Source organism: Nanorana parkeri, unplaced genomic scaffold, assembly GCF_000935625.1.
Source record: "Nanorana parkeri isolate BGI_ZX_2015 unplaced genomic scaffold, ASM93562v1 scaffold1684, whole genome shotgun sequence".
Lineage (NCBI taxonomy): Eukaryota > Metazoa > Chordata > Amphibia > Anura > Dicroglossidae > Nanorana > Nanorana parkeri.
The window spans coordinates 200498-208457 of NW_017307952.1; positions in this window are offsets into that span (position 1 = coordinate 200498).

Here is a 7960-nt window from a genome sequence, read left to right on the forward strand (position 1 = left end):
GTCTATAATTTTTGTATGATTAAGCTTCTATACAGACATGTTGATGCTAAATTGGTACATCTCCTAGATATCAGACTGCTTAGAATATTATTAATATTTGTTTCCCTAAATCAATAAATATGCAGGAAAATGTTAGTCTATATGCTCAACAGGTGCATATTATGCATAGCGTTTATTTATTTTTTGTTTTTTTTTCCTCAAAACTTAATATAAGCTTCAGTCAAGTCAGTCTTAATTTTTATAAAGTATATTTTGTAACAAAATTATGCATTCAAGGTCTTTAAGTAAAAAATCTTCAGAGGATCAGTCAGAGGCGCTCAGTTTTTTGTGCACTGGGGCCCCAAGTGTCTGTATAGCCATTTTCAGGGGCTGTTACTTTACTATTTTTACAATCCGAAAGCCAGCACTCCATGAACAGTGCATCCACTGTAAAATCTTTGTTAAAGTCTTCAAAACAGGATGCAAAAAACTTTCTGGCTTACTCTTTTGGCCAGACCTGGCCTTAGTCATCAGCTAGGGCCTTCTTATCTTAGATCTTTTCACAGACTCACAAGTGAAATTACTAATTAACATACTTATACAACTGTCTTTATTGGGGAAAATATACATTGTTAGAGGTCTATAATAGTGGGCCCTTCATATTATTTCCACCTCCAGGCCCTTCACGAAGTATGCATTATTTCTGTTAAAAGACACTGGAGAATGGGAAAGAATTAAATTATCCTCAGAGGTGTGGTGCTCAGGCATTGATAAGTAGATCATTTTTGCCCTTCTCGATAGCAGTATTTGTGTTAAATTCTATTAATCAGCTTTTATTTCAAATGCCATCCTGATGTGTAGAATATTCCTGGTGTATGTTCTACACCAGGGTGTTTATGACTGGATACTAATGTTGTCATTTTTTTATATTGCTCGAGTTTACAGTGATCATTAAAAGAGCCTGCAATATTTTCAAACTGGTAAGTAGCATAGTCAGATATAAGTTGGGGGTTTGTCACTTTAAGATCAGCAACATTGAACTAGGGATTTTTTTTCAGCTGACCTCTAGAGTCACATGTAAGTTGTAAGTTCCTGGAGTCTGAAGGACTAAAATAGCTATGGTCACTGTAGACTTCTATTTTGAGAACATGGAAAGAAGCTATAGTAAGCTGGCCTCACATTGGGCACATCAGATGGCCAATTTGACTTGTTTCTATCACTGTGGCCCTCTTTTTGTTTATAGAGACTAAAAAAAACTAAGAAGGTTTAAAACATGCTAATATTACATAAACTTGTGTATGAAAACATAGTCAGTGGGTCACTACATACAGTACAGTTACATCAAAGAAGAAATCCACTATTTCTTATTGATCACATGGACAAGTTTAATTTTTTTCATGTTTCCTCAGCAGCCTTTTTCTGCTTCCGGTACATTGTAAAATAAGATCATTTAGACTCCTGATATTTTTTTCTGAAATACAGCATATCCTGCACCCATTTAGACATGCATTGATTTGTTAAATTAATTCTCCCATCCATGCTAAACAGCATAGAACTGGGAATCTCGAACAGCGAAAGCAGCTGATTGGCTACAGTCAAAGAATGTATAGGAAAGTATATTTACAGATTTTTAACACATTTAAACTACAGATATTCACACATTTAAACTAGAGCCACTATACAGATTAAAGAAAAACTGTAATGTGAGAAATATGCAGACTGCCGTTGCTGCATTTCTGCTGCTAGTACCCTGGCTGTCACAACCAGTGAAATTAGAATTCCTAAAAACACCTACTAATTACTGATGCTCTGTTGCGCATAGATTGTATCAAAACCACAATGTGTCAGTGTTTTAAAAGTAGCTGTGGATAAATGGATGCTATTTAATACAGAAAGCCCACTGTGAATGTAATACAAAACACCATAAAAAGTCAAAATGGTGATACGAAGCCAAAACAATATTAAACCAAATAATAAAATAATAGTAAACTTAGTCAGCCACAGTCCAGAATGACTACAAATCAGCCTTGCAGCTCTTCTCAAAAGCTCAGGAAGGGGCGCTCTCAGGAAGTCAGGAACTAAAAAACAAAAGTATAGAAGAGAGCACCAGCATAGTGTAGCAGTTCCATTTATTAAAATATATCAAATTAAAACAATGCACTCACAAGTGTAGATATTTGTGCGCCAACAGAAATCAGACAGAGTATGCTGCAAATCCTTTCTCTAATGCACTAGCTGGGGTGTTCCCATAGCTGGAATTGAACCGGTGATGGAGAAACTTGGACATGTTTCTGCCCCCATTTTGGAATTCTCATATTTGACCGGCTGGGTACAAAACAAGTGCTTGCATCCAGCAGTCTCCAATCTTCTGCCCAAATTAAAAATATAAACAATAGGATTTTAGTAGCCAATAATCCAATGCAATTACAACTTTATTATAATTGCACAATACAAAAGTCGAGAAAGCAACACAATCTTGTGTGTAGCCAAACACCAGTTAACTATTTCAGGTGTCCATGTCCTTTATCAAGTTCAGGTTTAAATCTATTATTTATCATTAGGTATTTGGTTGTTTTTGTTGTAACTTAAGAACAAAGCATCTTCCCTCATCCTCACTGCAATTGCACATTTCTAGAACTGATTGGATGTTGTTTACAGACATCTCCATAGACTGTCCTTTGTTGACAATAAATGAAAAAACAAATTCCAGCCAGTTTGATCAGCCATTCAATCCAATTGTCTGACCTAATCTAATAATTACACAGACATACATAGCTCGATAATTGCTGAAATGGTTGGAATTATTCATACAGAATCTTCTTTCTGCCTATACAGATAACTTAAAGCAGAACACCAAGCCAAAGCTGAAATTATTGTTATATGAAACTTATTTCCCCAGTATTCCACATAGAGTATTTGCACATAAAGATTGTTGGTTGCTTCTTTGTCTACACCCAGTGACTTATCCCCTTCTGAAAGCTTGGTAACAATAGGGTTCTTGCCAGCAGTTGGTAATGCAAAAATGACAGATGTGCCACCTCTCTGTGCCACCTCTCTACGCCTTTGTATAATCTCAGGAATCTTAAATAAAAAACAGTCATATCTGCTATGAGAATTACTGGGGATTTTACGGATTCCTCCCAGAAAGAATGGAGAAACTAGGGAAACAAGCCACACGTGAATGTACAATGTCTGTGAAGGTGAGATTGCATACACTGTTATACAAGCTAGAGAAATAATACAGCTGTAGAACCCCGACCCCCAACCCCACCCCCCTTTCAAATAATCAAGAGTCTGCAAGGAATCATGGGAGGGATATGTAAGTTTATAACATTTTTTTAGGAAACCATTTCAAAAGTGGATATAATGCTCTACCAGAATTTTAGAGAAAAAAAAAAAAAGAACACAAGAGTTTCATCTTAAGGATTTGGAAAATGGGGCACAAACATGTGCTTCTGACTGTCGTGAAAGTCATTAGAAAGTGAAGGAGTTGTTTTTCATGTCTACATCTTCGACTGCTCCAAGAGGCAGTAAGGTCACACTCATTGCAGACTCAACATAGGGCTGTAATTGGTTCAATCAACCAGCTTGCCAAGAGGCCTGACAAAATAAACTGCATAGTTTTCTTGTTTTAATGAGCCTGCCAAACCAACAAGATGACAAGGGAAGAATTGATAGGCTGCAGTTTTGTTTCTGGGAAGAGGGAGAAGGATTACATTATCCCAGGGCTTGATACCAGGGAGAAAATATGACATCCAGGCATTTAGATGCAGTATCTCCCAGCTATTACTACAATAAAGGGTATGCTAGAACCTATAGTTCTTCGACTGCTGGAAAGCTGCAGGTTCTCATTTCCAATTCAACAAAATAGGACAAAGAATTTTCTGCATAGTGTGAACAATTAAACCCAGCATTGCTTCAAAATTTGTTGTTTGGCAAACAGAATACTTAAGCCTATGTTTTTTTTATAGAGCCACAGTGTTTTATTCTTCTTTGAGTGCTTGTATGCATATATCATTTGTTTTAACTTATTGGGCAACAGTAAATACTTGCAAAATGTTTACATGAGACTTATACTGCTAAATCATGAAAATTGTGCCATATGCACAACAGCCTTTTTAATCCATGTAAGCACAATGGCAACTTGGAGTAATGTATATCCATCAAATAAATTATTTATTTATTGCAAAAATGGTGTTTGTTTTTTATGTCTCCTCATCCCCATAACATAGGTTTTTTGTAGTTCATGGAAGATAGCTGGGAAAGTAGAGTACATTGTCTAAAACAGGGGTGCCCACAATTTTTGTGTTAAGATCTCCTTTTTAGATGACGAGCTACATGAGATCTACCAACGAAAAAAAAGCCTCCCTCGCTCTCGCTCTCCTGGCTGTCTCTCCTTGCTCTCGCTCCTGGCTGTCTCTCCTTGCTCTCTCTCCTGGCGGTCTCTCCTTGCTGTCTCTCTCCTGACTGTCTCTCCTTGCTCTCTCTCCTTGCTCATCCTCCTGGCTGTCTCTCCTCTCTCTCCTGGCTGTCTTTCCTCACTCTCTCTCCTGGCTGTTATTCCTCGTTTTCTCTCTTGGCTGTCTCTCTTTGATCTCTTGGCTGTCTCTCTTCGCTCTCTCCCCTGGCTGTCTCTCCTCGCTCTCTCTCCTGGCTCACCTTGCTGTATTTTGCAAACAGTGCAGTGCAACAGGCTGTGTAAACTAATATTCTTTGATGTAATACATAGCACTTCAACCACCAGAATCCACCAGAAAAGTGTCAGGGAGCTTGGCTGAGCAGACTCAGGCTAATAGTTAATCATGTGTGCACAGCTAAATAAATACACCAAAATGGAATAAAGGGGCCACCATTCACACCCTTCGTGATCTACCAGCATCAGCTTTGAGAGCTACAGGTAGATCACAATCTACCTAATGGGCACCCCTGGTCTAAGATATCAGTTCAGTGACCTTGGTCTGAAAAAAAAGAATGCAGTCACAACATCTAAGGACTGCTAAGCTGCAATATATAACATTTTTGTTCGTGGGTTAAAATTGACTTTAAGCCAGAGGCAGCCAAGCATTTAGATTTTTTAGGGGGGGAATCGCCAACAGCAACTCACAAATTTTATTCAGTACATGTTTTCATTAAAAAAAAAAAGGCACATAAATGTAAAATTTTACCATAATGTTTACACTGTAAAGTGGAATTACCTGTTAAATCTCATCACTATTTGTACAACAACTAAAAATTCAGAGCCACGATAGTGCCTCCTACACCCAGGCCTGGCCTCAGGTGGCAGGGAGTAGAGGGGCGGCACAGCCACTGGGTGGGTAGTTTTTTTTCTACATTAAGCCCTGCTTTGGGCAAGCAGGGCTAAATGTAGAGTGGGTAAACCGGTGTTTTAGTACAAGTAATCCCGGAGATGTCACAAAGATCACTTGTAATATGCCTGCAGCTCTGTCCCCCCTACCGCTCCCCCTTCTCCATGGTCCGCCCCACCTCACCTGTCTGCCTTTCCCCGCTGACCGCCTCCTTTCCCGCTGTGCTTTTCAGGGTCACCTGCTCCTCTGGGGGACCCGGGACCATGGCACATTCATTTAGGATGGAAAGCAGGGAACAGAGCGAAGAACGTCCAATCTCCACTCTGCTCCGTGTAAACACTGAGAAGGGAGAGCTGCACTCACAGCCTTCCCATCTCAGCTGTCACAGGAGTTTCAGCACAGTACTGTGCTAGAACTCCTGTATTGGAAGAGTACTGTGCTAGAACTCCTGTATTGGAAGTGACAGGTTCCATAAAGAGAACCTGTCACCTGTTGGGCGCCACCATCACGTGTTGGGCGCCGCCATCTTGGTGTTTATCTAGGTATACACCAAGATGGCGACGCCTATATCGGCGTGTGACGTCACATGATGCCACGCATGCATGGCGTTATGTGACGTCATGCGCCCCGCCTCCAAGATGGTGGCACGCATTCACAGAACGCACCGGTGGCCAACATGGCCGCCGTACATTCTCAAACGAATTATTATGTGCCTGAATACATTTTTTGTATATTCGGGCAAATAGTAATTCATGAATTTAACATGTAATCTAGGTTTTGTGTTCAGTTTTTTATTTTTACTTTTCTAGATACACTTACTTGAAAAAGGGACTGCATGACATCCTGACACTTTATTTTTATAGACTCTATTTTAGTTTGACATTTATTGTTTATCACTTCTTTGCCTTCTGTTGTTTAATTTAATAAGAATACTTAAATTGTGCCTACAAGTTTAATAGCTTTGAATAAAAGTTTAATTTTTACCATAATTTTTAATATGTTTCTTTGGGGCTTAACAAAATGGGAGTCTTTAAAAGGTGCGGATATTGAAAAAATGGGTGTGGTTACTGAAGGGTGTGGTCGCTGAGGGGCGTTGTAAAGCTTTCTCACACAGGGTGCCTAAAGCCGGCCCTGGGAGAGATTATTTTTTTACCAGAAGATCCAAAAACAGGTTGTTCAAAAAGACTGACTGTTCATAAACAATCCACTGCATGCTTAGTTGTGGTTATGGATCCTGGGCCCTTTTTCCACTCTGTCATGCCAGCTATTTCAACGCCTCCCCATTTTCTCCTATGTTTCCACCTACTGCCAACGCTTTAACTAATAATACATATATAAAACTATAAATAGAACTGAGGACATTCAAGGCCAGCATTTTATCTCCAAAAAGCTCACCTCCAAATTTCCCATGTTTGGACATATAACATTCACATGCATAAACTGTGCAGAAATTCAGGTCTGTATTGTTACACAAACATTTCTTGTTATAGAGTTTGCTGGATGTACTTGTGTGAGTATTGCATAGAAAAAGTGGAGATAAAGGAGCAGCAAGGGATAGTATGATGGGCCTCATGATCCATTGGGGCTTGTCACTAGTGTGACTTCTGTTGACTGTGGATGCTTTAGCTCTGTATATATTTGAGCATTATAACATATATTGTATATTTATACATTCAGTATGAAATAAATAATTTATGTATTTCTCTTGTGCTTGGAATATTTGGAGTTGTGTTTAGCCTGATTACCTCATAAGTTTTCTTCAGCCTGTAGGACTATTTATACCATTTATCTGCTGTGTGAGAATAAGTGCTGTATCCACAGAACTGGGTGGAAAGTATGTTTTGACTGTGTTCTAGATAATCTGATAGCTGCCAACATTTTCTCATCTCCCTTTTGGGATCTCATGTCAAAATCTGTCTACTGAAATAGAGCTGATAAAACACACTGGCCTTTCATAAAGCAATGTGAAGCAAGGAGTAGCTTATCGTAACTAACTGGAAAACATTGTGTGTTCTTTGCCCATTCCAGGGAAAGGACAGGTTTGTTTTATAGGAAGGGCCATAGAGAGGGACAGGTTTGCTGCCAAATCATATAGGGAATACTTGGTACTTCCAGGTATGGAGAACATGTTACACTTCCAACTCTCCATCATGCTGTACAAGAATGGCAAATTGACGGACCCAAATGCTGTCACATGCAATGACCTGCATATGTTCAGGAATCTCTGACAGTTTTGATGGACATTTGTTCTCAAAACTATGTTTTCCCCTATACAGGTCAATGGGAATGCAAAAGCAGCTGAAAGCAGTTTAATGCAGCTTGGAAAGAGGTCAACTGCACGTGAGAAGGAGGTCAAATGCCCCTGTCAATGAGCTGTGAATGAAGAGTCCTAAACTGATCAGAAATGCACGTAGAATGCACCTAAAAACAAGCTTCCTTTTCCTGTTGACAAAAACGGAAGAGTGGCCCAGAGCAATGGTAAGTAGCAACTACATATAGTGCCTCCTGAATAGCAAACCTTTTTTTTTCTAGTATGGGAGGGTGAGTGGGAACCCACACAATGATAACCACAGCTGTTCAGACCCAGTCACTAAAGCACTAAGATGTAGCCATGAAAATACAACAAATTGTAAGATAGTGCTTCTTATCAACATTTCAGTCCTGGTTCCTGGGAC